Genomic DNA, 13,547 nt, shown 5'->3' with positions numbered 1-13,547 from the left:
GCTGACTTGTTAGGTGATTCTTTGTTCTCTCCTCTGGGCTGCAGATGGGTGAACTGCAACCTTCCTTTGTGCCTCTGTTGGAACAGTTTCCTAATGGAATTGGGGCAGCCAGCATGAAAGGTGGCAATTGCATGATTTGCATTTCTTTGCTGTTAAAATCTTTCATCCCTTCCACCCATTTGTTGCAGCTGAGATGTTTCTGCTTTTGTAAAATGTTTATTCAAGATTTTGATGCCTCTTACCTGACACATCCCCGTTCACCCATGCACCAGAAATCCCAAAAGACAAGTGAACATGCAGTACAGTTCCTTTTGTCTCCCCAGGCTGGGTGCACAGCTCTTTCTGTAAGACAGTGCACCTCCCTGTGCTGCTCTGGAAGTGTGCTGACGCACAGGAGTGGAGCCTCTGACCCGCAGGATATGGTTTTCTAGGCTCTGGCAGCACGTATGTGGCCTCGTTTCCTGCTGAATGGGTCTGCTCTGAGGAGAAAAGTGCCTAATCAGCACTCCAGTGCAGCTGACACAGCTCAGACTGACTGTTTGCAGAGCCTGGAGCCCCTCTCTCCCTGGGGCAGTGTTATTGAAATCATCAGCCTTAGCCGCTCGGGGTGAGACCTGCTGTGCAAATCCCCTTTGCCTCTCTGCAAAGTCACATCTGTCAAGAGAGGTAACCACAGCCACTTGGCTCTTGGCTTTTGCTGTCCTGTGCTCCATCTCTGGCTGTTCCTAATCTGCCTTCTTTCTCTGAAAGATCTTACTTCCATCCCCAAATCTGTCTCCAGGATCTGCTGCAGGATGCCTGTGAGCAGGATTGTGGCTTGCCCTTACAGCAGTGTTGCAGTGTGGCAGAGGGACACAGTGGCATCCACTGAAGCTGCTTTGGCTGGGCTCTGGCATGGAAAAAGGTCTTCTCAAGGCTGTAGCTCTCAGCACACATTGATGGGCTGGGGTGGGCTGTTTGTCTTCATACCTGATATGCTGCTAAGGAGAGTAATGCTTGTTCTGAGTGATGGATGGGAGTTTATTGCCCACCTGCAGCAATAAACTGTCTCTCTGAACTTTTCATCATTCACCTGGACATCATCTTGCAGGGCAATTACAGCTTATCACCCTTCCACACCTCATGTAGGCAGCATGCAAAGATGCTGCCTGCCTGCCTGCCTGCCTGTCTGCCTGCCTGTCTGCCTGTCTGTCTGGAACTTACCATCAGAGACATGAGTTATGGCCAGGTCGTTTTCAGAATCCAGCAGCTGGTAGCTCCCATAGCCCAAGGAATCCTAATTAAAAATGGATATTCAGTGATTAGAGATGGATAAAATCCAAACTGATTCAATGTTGCCAAGCATGGAGGTTGTTTGGATCTGTATCCAAAGTTTCTATTCCTTTAATGGACCAAGTTACCAAGTTTACAAGTTCTGTAGTAATCCAGAACTTCTGAATAACGTGGTTCTGCCCCGAATGGCTATTTTGTGGACCAGCATGTGAAAGATACTGTTTTTGTGAATCCAGCTCCTTGTCAACAGAAAAAGCACTGTGTAAAAGTTTTCCAAATTGTAAGCATCATGCTTTTTAGGTCTCTGAACATCATGCAACGTTTACGCAGTGCTTGGGGCTTGATGGTATTTTACTTGTTGCCATTTATTTCCGAGTGATTAGTAAATTGATAGATAGATAGGGTGATGTTGTTAACTGCACATTGCTTTTCCCCCAGTGTAAAGTGTCCTTCTTCCATTCCCTTTTCCTTTTTTTCTTTCAGGGTTATGAATGAATGATACCCTATCTAAGTAGCATCTGAGGTTTTGTGGCTGTTGTGCAGCCATACTTCCGTGGAGAAGTGAAATCCTTACTATTGATGCTGTAATGTATTTTTCATTTTCTGTGTCTTCAAATAAGAGCACATTTTGTTTTGGTGCAGGAAACTTGCTTTTGTATTCCTTTTATGATTATGTTTGGGACTGCACAAAAGCTCAGGGGATTTAGTATGTTTTTCTTAGCTTTTGCTTCACGTTTGATCATTCCAGTTTCAGGGCACTGCTAATCCTGAACAAAAAAGAGATCTGTGGGTGTTTTGCAAGAGTGTTTAGCGATTCTGTCATGTGTACTTCCTGCATAGTTAGGTGTGCACAAAAGTTGAAGAGTCTTACTGCACATCACTGTGTACAAAGACACAGTTTCAGCTTCATGTAGTGGTAGATGGCAGTGTCACTTAGGGGCCATTAAAAAGTCCATTGCTGCTTCAGTTCTGTTCTCCAAAGATATCAAAATGCCACTTTTAGCTGGCCTTTTTTCTGGCACTAGGTGAGCAAATGTCGTGCTAAGATGGATTTCAGAAGCTTTTTCAATACATTAGTATGTTCTGGCTATGCATTCTCATTAGGCACCTGTCCCAGTTAAAACATTACTGACAGCACTTCAAGCTGCCCCCTGTGAGCCTGCTGATCCCACTCTGCCCAGCTCAGGGAGGGCACAGACTCCAGAACCACATGGTTAGTGAGAGTTGTCCTGATAATGCAATGTGCTGTCACCTGTTCTGGCTTGCCTTCCTCCCCAAGTAAGTATTGCAGCCAGGTTTGGGGAAGGAGAAGTCTCTCTGAAAGACCACAGGATATGGTTTATCTGTGAAGTCTCCTGTTTCATGGAATTCAGTCTGTGCTTTCCACACAACTTGTGCTGGCACCATATTTTATATGGACTTTTTGTCTCTAATTTGTCTCTGGACATTCAGTCTAAGAGACTGACTGATACAAGGAGAACTCTACTGAGACAAAGCAATGATCCTTCTGGTTCAGTTCCCTCTTTCTGACTGCAGCTGGAATAAACAAATACTTAAGGGCAGGGCAAACACACAATACTGTGTTCCCAGGAAACATTTCCAGCTCCGTATGGTTTGCAGAATGTGCTGTCTCAGCAAGATGTGTCTCAGAGCCTCACTGATCAGATCCAACCACTCAACGTGCTCCTTTGTCACTTAGTTCTGAGCTGAGGAGAAAGAAGTTTTCCAGTGCATCCCTCCTCTGTGGACTGGGTGGCCCTGTGGCTCTGATGATACTGGATGTGGTTCGTGAGAGCTTGGTGGGAGGGAGAACATTTTAACGTGAAGCTGATCATGAAACAATCACTGCACCCACACAGGGATGCTCCAACAGCTGCTGCATGGCTCATGGAAAATCACACTGCAAAAGCAGTGGACTGAAGTCAGAAGGCATTAGTACTTGTCTCACATTTGTTAGGTTGTGCTTGGATTTATTGTCTTAAGTTTTCAAACATCTCTTCAATAAATTTTCCAAAGTAGCACATTTATCCTTGATGTATCTTAAGAATAAATGCTTCCACATAATTTTTTTTTACTTACCTGCTTCTGTTCAGACCAGAAACATTACAGCCCCTTCGCAGTGTCTGATATTTCTGATCTGCCCTTATCCAGTCACCTGAATTGAGAAAGACTAAGGTAGTTTCCAAGCAGAGAAACGAATGGTTGTAGAATGCAAGGTTTGGATGAAGGTGAATTAAGGGGAAGAATATTGGACTAAATAGATATGAAGAGCTCTTCTAGCCTTGTTTTCTTTGAGACTGCTTTATGCTCTCTGTATGTTGTCTCCCTCAGTAGAAATACTAAATCTTTGAACACACCACAGACAAAAATCATTTAAGGTCTTCACATCCCAAGCAATAACAACATTTTGACTCTGAACTACTTTGTGCTGGATGTAGATAGCATCTTGCTCTCTGATCTCCGTTTTCTACCATGTCCACCAAGAGTTTCTTCTGTTTCTGCTTTTCTTAAGGATAATAAATCCTTGATCAAATTTCTTATTTGGATAATAAATGCTGTGACTCTGAGTTTTGATTTTTTTGAAACATTCCAAGCTGAAAACAAAGTGCCCACGCATATACTCACAGCACAGAGTTTGTTGTCAGAAAAGCAGGGAATCCTTCCCTAACCTCAGGAATGTCCCTGGAAGATGTGCTGGACTTTTGCTCTGTTGTCAGGAATGGTGTCACTACACTTTGGCAGCTGCTAATTTTAAAACAGATTCTTTAAACTTAAAAACAGAAGTAAAAGCCTACTGTTTCTTAAGGTATTAAGGACAGTTTAATCAGGAAACTTCAGTCAAATTTTGTACATATTTGAGTAGTGGTCAGACTTTGACCTCTGAGCTTCAGGAGGAGTTATGGATGAGACAAGTGGTTATGTTTCCTGCTGAGCAGTGAAATCATGAAGTATTTATCCAAATATCAAGCAGATCTGTGAACTGCTTAAAAAGTTACCTCACTTGTGTTTCTAAGATGATCTCTCAGAAGAATTTTGGACCCAAATTTGAATAAACAAACTATTTGTTTCATGTCCTTCAAATACTGGGTATTTTAGAATAGATTATCTTTCATGTTGTAGATGAGGACATATGTGCCTCAATGCTGCAAACCTGATTTAAGTGAAAAAAAGGCAGATGCTGTAGCACGTTAAAGGCATCTCCTTCATGCAGCTGTCAGGTACTGAATATTGTGTTCTTCATCTTCTTTCCCTTAAAGGTAAAAATACAGAGCAAAAGAAATATGTTATCTGTTCTTTTTCAAAGAAGAAGTTCAGGTGCCATTTGTTAAATGATTCTTTGCAGAGAAAGAAGCCCCATCTCACATACTGTACATACCATAAGCTTGGATGCATCCCTTAACCAAAAATAGGTATTTTTCTTAGCATTGTTGTGGCCACGTGGATAAGATGTAAGGCTGTAAAAATACCAAATCGGCTCGTATTTCTTCTGTCTGAAAAGTTGCCTTGGATAAGCTCTCAAATATGCACTAGCTATTAAAAAAAAGAATCTGATCTTTTTTCCTGCATTCCTCTCCTTACATGAGACGGCAATAGACAAAGTTTGTCTCCTAAAGCAGGAAGAAGACAACTGCTTCAACAGCAAGCCTTAGAAAGGTGCCAAATTTTTGCATTGTTTGATAGAAGAGAAGAGGTCCTGACCCATTAAAAATTAGTGATTTGATGTGGTGGAGTAGCAGCCAGATCCCTTTTGACTGTGTCCGGTCTGATTTGCTGGCTCCATGGCTACATGGAACAATAGTCTGTGCAGGGCAGCTGGGATGTGGGCAGAATTACAAGTGAGCATCCATCAAATTCCTCTGTACAACACTAAGAGGGCTTTTCCTCTGCACTTTCTAAATGACAGAAAACCTGTGTGAATGATTCTTTATGGCTTGGGCTAGGCAGCTTTGATCTCAGGATTGTACTCTGGAAACATGAAAATTATTTTTGTCACCCACGAAGGTATTGAAAGTGTACTGTGTTAATATTAAGTCAGATATTGGAAAAGCTCTGTGGGTTGTTTGTTTGTTTGTTTTAAAGAGAATACTAATATTTGCACAGTTTGAAAAAACCAAACATCTCTTTGTGGAGAGCCTATGCATAGACTATTTTTATCTGATGGTTCAAGTCTGTCAAAAGTTATTAATAATAGGAGTGGCAGATTCTGAAGGGAATGGTTGATGAGGAGTGCCAATAAACAGTGGCTGACTTGCATTTTATGGGTTTGTGGGATTATATCTAGAAAAATAGTGAGGTTACTTGGAGCTGCAATTTTATCAAAATATATCTTGTCCACAGCAGACACTAAGCAAAGGCTTCCAGCTGGGAGTTACTGCTGAAGGGTGTCCCACACCTGAGGCTGACTTCACCAGGGTAAAAGGTTTGTGTGTGCCTGAGTGGCTGTGGAGAGACACAAACAGGAGGGAGGACTCACCTCCTTCTCTGAGACTCACAATAGACACCATGCTGATCTTTAAGGGAAGTCTGTGTTTGGACCTAGGAAGCCTCTAAAGTTAAATCAGGTGGGTAAGTGAAAGCTTCTAAATTCTGCTTGACTGGCACATCAGGTATGTTGTACCTTGCAGTATCTTGTTAAATGTCTGCTGGTGATTCTGCTCTTGAAGTCTGCTTTACTTATTTATTTTTGTATTTTGACTCCTCAGTGCAAAGGCAGTCAACAATCTGACTGAAAAGAAAAGCTAGCCATACTAGTAAATGACCACAGTGCTAAATGACCATAATATGAACCATGGCATAGGCAAGTAATTTTCAAAGAAAGGAGTGTTTGAGCATTGCTGTGAAGAAAAAGAAGATTACAGGGAAAAAAAGGAAGCAGGATACTATCTTTCAAAAGTAATAGCACACAATGCAGGCTCGAAAACGCTCCATAATTGTTTGTGGTATGGCCTCAGGGAAAGGAAATGTTATCATTAAAAAGAAGTAATTTGAGTGAAGCTGGAGATCATAACATTCCGCTCACCCATTGCAAATGCCTACTGTCAAAACACGCGGTTCCGATAATACCCAGAGACTTTCTCTGCTTCTTTTGATCTGCTAGCCTGGACTGAATATACTTTCCTTCTCTGACACTGAATGTAGGAAAGTAAACAAAATCAAAACCATATTTAAAGCACTCACTCACAGAAAACATTATGCTTATATATGTGTCAAAGGCCTATATTATATTAGTCATTATAATTAAATTAATACACACATCTGTTTTACAGTGATATGTGAGTAATGTGTCACTAATTATTAACATCTGTAGTTCTTTCTAGTGATGATGTTTCCATTTTTTATATGCTGCACATTCTGTGGATTAGTAAGATATGCAAAAGCAGATTTGAAGTTTGAATTTAAAAATTATAGTACCCTGAGCTGTACTTTGATTTTGCTCATGTCAGTATTTGTCATCAGGGACATCCTTGCTTTCCATGAATTGCTTTGCCCCTTACAGCAACCAGAAGAAATGTCCAACAATTGGACCAATATTTCTTCTCTGCCTTCCAAGACAAATGTGTCTAAGCTTGCCCTCTCTTTATAAGAGTAACTTTCCTGGGAGCCTCTGTCTTGGAATAATTGTGTCCCTTCAGCACTGTTCAGCCCTCTTTGAGAGCTCCCAAAATTTCCCAAAAGCATCCCTAAAGCCTTCTTTAGTTGTTTTGGTCCCTCCTTTTCTGATGAGTGTACTGTCTTGATCAGACTTACAATGTTAAGATCAGCTATAAGATTTTCCTCCTTCACTAGGTCTTGAAAGAGACAATATTATTAAGCAGTCCACAGCTGCAGCCAAATCATGTTTTGTAGCCATGCTGTCCAGATATCTCCCAAAGCAGCAGTGTTGGTGTTGTCATCCTTGAACTTGCCAGGCCTTCCTTGCCCTCTCAGCAAGAATCATGGCTCTAACATAGTTTTAAGCTCTGGGCATGGTTTTGGCTTGTGTGCCAAGTCATGTGCTGTTGTTTTGTACTCTGAATGCCACGAGCAGGTCCTGTCTTTATTTCTTCTGGTGTTTTCAAAAAGCATGCTATCATGGCCACAGTATCAGAGCAGCCTGTGCTCTGTAGGCTTCAGTTAAGTCTGGGTGACTTCCTTTGCTTGTCAGATTCCAGATGTTTTGCCAGAGTTTATTTCTGGGTCTTTCATGAGCCTCTCTCTGGCTTCCCTGTGCATGTGTGTCTTCATGCCAGTAATGAACTCTGCTCTTATCAGAATTAGCCAACTACCAGGCTTGCCCAATCCCCTTCCTCCCCACTCCAGAAAAAAAAAATGAAAAGTTCATCTTTCAAGTCATAGATGTGTTACAAACTCCTTTAATACTTTCCATTCCCCCTGCACTAAAACAATCTTGCTCCATTTTTCACAGAATGCAGTCCTCCTTAAGCTTCTGCAATCCATTTTCATTGTGAGCCTCTTGGCTGTCTTAATTGAAAACTAATAAAAACTTCAAGCGACTGAGAACCAACTTTTATCAGAAACAAATTGACTTTCTGCCCAGTATCCTTCTGATAGCATTCACTGTAGCTGTAGAAACTGTGCAGGTCTGCTCTGAGGGGTTTTTTTCACTAGTAGGGAGTTTAGCCACTCCATTATTCATTCCTGCAGAACAGTTTGATTCTCCCTGATACCGTACTCTGTCCCGAGCTAACGCCAGGTCTGTGAGCCTGCCAGCCTGTAAATGTGATATCTGAATGTGTCAGCATTGTTCTGCATGGAGCACCGTCGAACTGAGCATTTCCTGCTACACGTCTCCTACCAGCAGTTTTTAAAGGCACAGCTGCACACGTGCTGTGAACACTTTCCCCCCAGGACATTTACCTTTCCACCCCTCACTTTTATACCCAAAATGGTGTTGTGGAGGAGGAAAATGAAAAGAGCTTAATGCACCCTGCAGCCCAGGGCTGTGAATTCGTCTCAGCTGCTTGCAGAGTGTTAATGGACACTGTGCAGACCAAAAAGGCACACTGGGAATCTGTCCCGATAGTTTTTAAAGCTTCACCTCTGTTGCTAATGTCACCTTTGAGAGCTAATGAAACAGTTTTCAGATGTGGGTCTGGTCTCTGCTAATGCTTATGATTGTGAGCATACAAATAGTATTGCACACTCCAATGGGAAGTTTACTTGGGCAAAATTCCCACTGAGGTCAGCTGGGCTTTCTCCAGAGCAATCCTTGCCTAATAAATCCCTTGACAGTAATAATCATTGAGTTTGGAACTGTAGTTAAATATAGGAATATTTTAAATTAGAAAATACATGGGCTGAACTCTCGTCCTGTCTGTACTGCTCTTTCCTGCAGTAATTCCATCAAGTTACTCACAGTCTTTTTTGGTGTACAGCTGAGTGCAGAATCATGCCTCCTATTGCTACTTGAAATAACTAATGAAAAAGCCTCAGATTTATACAATTTATTTCAAATATGGATATAGGGCTTTAAACTAGTGAACAGCATGGCATCTAATGAGTCCACCACCACAGTCCTGCAGTACCTTGACCATAAAATAAAATTAAAGAAATTTCTTGATTTTCTCTGAATGAAGGTGTGATGGCAGAGGAGTTACAACATCTGGCTTTTTGACAGAGGCATAAGCTCCCTTGCCATGCTAGCAATAAGTGTTTTCAAGACAGGTAGCGAATCAGATCATGCTGGCTTGAGGCTTTTCTTGGTCAAGTCAGCTGTAAATGGGTACCAGCCATTCCAGCTGAGAGTCAGAAAGGCTGTGATAAAAAGGTCTGTGATAACAACCTTAGTGTTTTCTTAAATGTGATTTATGACAGAATTGCCAGTTTGATGGGCTGAACTGCCTTGGTGCAAGTTGTGGCCATTTTCCTACTACTTCTGCTGAGGGATGTGTATTTCCAGTGTCAGCAGATATGTCTTGTGAGGACTAATGAAGTTGGGTTCCTGACAGACATGGTTGTGTGCTTGGTTGAGGTTTGCTAAATAAGGCCATGGATCTTATTGGGTGTAGGGTAATCTGCAAAGGCAGATCTAGAGAAGGCCCCAGTCTGGGGAAAAGCTTGAAATAGGAGTTTGTGTCCTTTTTTTCTCGGTGCTTGCCTTCATGAAACATGCTGGAATGTAAATTTCTTGGAGGCTTCTGCTCTCTTATCAAGTTCTGATAGAAACTGGCAAATCTGCTCAAGTGATGGGAGGAGGCTGCCTTGGTCTGAGCTCCAAATTCCCTGAAAGAGAAGATTCTCCAAATAATAGCACTTTTTGGTGCATCCATGCAGTCAAACAGGAGCTCTGAAAGGATCTGCCATGGGCAGGTTACTCAGTATAGTGGGAAATACCCTGAGCTGGGTTGTTCCAGTGAGCAGTCAGCAAGCTCTGGACCCAGGCTATGGCCAGGCTGCAGCCAGCAGGCTATAGGGATCAGTGTGCTTTAACTAACCCTTCACTTCCAGCTAAGGCAAAGTCTGGCTGACCTGCTGTGGTAAAGCAATTAACATTGCTTTAAAATTGGACCTGCTTCTCCACTTATGCCTTTTAACATCCATACAACTCAATTGCTCTGATTTTCTCTTGATTTCCCCCCAGCATGAAAGAGGCTGATTTTTACTCGCAGTATGTAGTTGCATTGACTTCTTTAATGCCTTTACATTAGTGTCAATTGGCAATGTCCAAAAGGACTAAAACACCTGTTTCCAGAATGAAACAGAGAAGAAACTCTCATCAGACAGGACACAGTCGGGTACTACTATTAGATACTGGGATTTTCCCAGGAAATTGCAGGATGGGAACTTTGAGAACTGTGAAAAGAGTTAAATCCAAGTTAAATCCATAGATTTCTGCAGTGTGTAGAAATTCTGAAAATAAATATGTAAATATTTATCTTTTACACTAAATTCCTGGAGTTCTTACCCAAGTCAGAGAGAGCCTCTTGTTCTCCAGAGTCCTTAATGCTTTAGTTAAGCATGTGCTTAACTAAAAGAAGAAGGGATTTTAAGGAGAATTTCTGTGGAGCTCTATGCACTTCCTATCAGCTGCTTCCATGTGGGAATCAAACCATTTATGTATACAGTTCCTGACTCTGGGGCAATTAAAATCTCAGCCATAATGTTATATTAACACAGAATTCGGTGTGCCTAATGACATATTAAATCTTCCTAAATTATAGCTAAATTACAAAAAGGACTAATTTACCAAAACCAGTTACTAAATGTTTAGAAAAGGAAGCTAATTGAATTATCCCTTGTTTGTCAGAGACAGATAATCTCCTTGTGAGAAATCTCATTTTTTCTGAAGCATGATTAATTGGCCTGACGAGTCAGAGATTATGACAAATTTTGCAGGAGAAGATAATAGATAAGTCAGTAGGAAAGCCTGGGAGCAGAGAACTAGCAGCTCTGATTTGGTTTGGGTCTAGGTACCACTTCTGGATTCCCCCTGATCCTTGTATGGTCTCTCTGCTGCTGCTGTCACAGGCATCCTTTCCCTGACATGCTTGAAGCCTCAGCCTGATTCAGATCAGTAACATCACCTCCCCAAGAAGGATGCCTGAAAAACCACGTGCTTGTAGGTCAGTGACTGGTTTCTACTGAATAATCAATGACATGAGAGGAATTTTTTATTTTCCTGTAGTCATGATAGGAAGGCATTTATGACTCACATAGAAGGTCCAGTCACAGCTTCATCATCCTGTTAGAAAAGCCTGGTAGGTGTTGGATCTGAATCAAAAGTTTATTGCTTATGTTAAAGTTACATCACATGGATTTGAAAATAATTTTCTGTTTGCCCCATCTTGTATGTGTACATCATGCTGTAATAGGATTTGAGTTATTGCTTATTAACATTATTTGGAAAATGTTATTAATTAGATCTGCATTATTTATTAATGTGTTCAAAAGCAAGGTTTATTCAAATTTGTAGTGGGGGTTGCCACAGCCACATGACTTGAAGAGTTAGTGTCTCAAGTAGAGAATCAGAGAGTACAAAACACCCAAGTTGAATAATGACTGTTGGCACCACTCTGCTTTTTCTGTTGTTTCTGACTGCTAAAACAGTGATTTGAGGCAAGTATAAGTTCACATATCCTGCCTTTTCCTCTGCAATCACTTTTTACCCCTTCCCAACATCAGTTAGTTCTCTCTTATATTTAGTTTTGCTTTATATCATCCGTTTTCTTATCAGAAAAAACAATTTCCCAGGCATCTCCAGCCAAGTCCCTGTGAACTTACCACTGTCTCCAGTCCCACACCACACACATCCAGTCAGCTCCTCACTGCAGGACCCCCTGAGGTACCTCAGAGCCTTTCCAGCTCTGCTTTGGGCACTGCATCCCTTTGGAAGGAAGGAGCAGAAGCCTCCAGTGGGGAGAAGCACAAAGGAAACAGCAGGGTACCTGCAACTTTTGAAACATGAGGTGAGAGGCTTTCCTTCAGGACAAAAAGATGTCAGTGGCCTCCAAAGAAGAACCTGTGTTGGAACAGCAAGGTCCCAGAGCTGTCAGAGACCCCCAGGGTGTGAGGGGCAGGTTCACCTACCAGCCTGCCCAGTCTGCACGGGTGCTGTGCCAGCTGTTAGAACTGCTCACTGCAAACACACAGCAGCCTTTTCTTCTGAGTAGCTATTTTGTGTTTTGCATGCATTTCAAGGCAGCAGCTCCTTTGAAGGGATCTCTGCAGGAGCCCTTGGGCACTCAGCACAGCTTTCTGTTGCTTCCCTGGTGTCACTCTAATGAGTTTAAATATGAAGCAGCTTAAAACATACAGGGGTTGTTCCCCAAACAGGTGAATAGTCAGTGGTTTATATTCATTGGAGCATTTCAGTCAGTTTTAATCACAACAGAGTATGTTTGCATCTGGTCCCAGCCCTCCAAGTCCTCCCTCAGTACTGTGGAGTAATTGAAGAATATGATTAAAGGTAATTATTTTAATTGCCCATTGACTCAGGAAGATTTCTGATAGTGCTGGGAAGGATCTGATCTGTAAAGGAAAGGCCGTGTGGATTGTCTGCATCAGGCCAGATCCCCATCAGCAGCAGTGTGAGGGGTGCAAATGAACCCACTTGCATCCTGCAAGCACCCCATGGGTTATGGCATGGAGAGAGGGGTGTGGGGCAGGAAACACCAGACATTCCTTTTGTCTGAATGCAAAAGACAGGATGTGTGCACTGTGCCACTTTGCTTGTGATGCATTTGCACTAGTTATTAGTTCACAGAGTGCTCAAGCCCAGTGTAATGTCACTGACTTTGCTGAGGCTCCCATTTGATGCAGCTGTGAGTGAAAGCACAAGGTTTGTCTAGGACTTAAAGCCAGAAATAAGAGAATTGAAACCATATATATTCAATAAGGTGAAATACTTACCACCTAAGCATTCCAAAAGCAGCATTTTTGTTGGAGGCAGTAGTAGAGAAGAATGATGATTTCCTAGCTAGCCCACCCATGTTGAACTTGGAAAACTTTGTCTGTGTTCTTTGCTCTGCTGAGCCTGCATTGGCCTTTGCCACAGCACTTAGACTGCTCCATGTCTCACTTCCCCTCTCGGGTAAGAGTGAATGTGCCTTTTTAGGACTATGTGAATTGCTTTCATGATGTGTTAGCAGGAAAATTTGTACAGATTCACTGATGTTGTGATAGGGAAGGCAAAGACCCTTGTGATTTTTCATGTGCAACTATATAGTATCTGTGGAATCAACCACTTCTGACAATGGAAGAAAAATACACCAGAAAACAGTAAATCCAACACTTTTGGCTTAGTAACACTGAGCAGACGTTTGCTGTAGGACAGCAGGGTCTTCTTTTAAGAGAGCATTGGCACATGCTTGCAATGCTTTCAGGCTTCATCTAGATGTTTCCTGTGACAAAGAGGCTATGTGAGAAGGTGGACCTCTGTCAGACCTGGGCTGACCATTACAATATTCCCTGTGTGTAATGAGAGCAATTTTTACAAGTTTGAAGCCTCTGTAGGTCCTATTTGTATCATATAAACATATATATCTTTATCAGGTCTGCTAGTTTAGTAGTTTGCTTGTGTTTTGTTTGCTTTGTTTGCATGTTTTCCCACATTTTCCATATTTGCTTGGCAAGTCAAAGAATTTTTAAGTCTTTTTCATTTGATTAAGTGCAGTTGTAAGAAACAGAAAAAATATTCCTGACTAAAATGATCTAAGTTTTCATTTACAGGCATGAGAGAAGCCAAGAAAAATTCATGCTGCAAATGCTTTGACTATTGACATTTGCCATCCTTTCTGTTTGGGAGGAGCTGGATCAGACTTTCCTCTTCCTCACAC

The sequence above is a fragment of the Lichenostomus cassidix genome, chromosome 6 (assembly GCF_008360975.1).
Source record: "Lichenostomus cassidix isolate B80296 chromosome 6, HeHo_3.0, whole genome shotgun sequence".
NCBI classification, from domain to species: Eukaryota; Metazoa; Chordata; class Aves; order Passeriformes; family Meliphagidae; genus Lichenostomus; species Lichenostomus cassidix.
Note: the sequence above shows the minus strand (reverse complement) of the source record.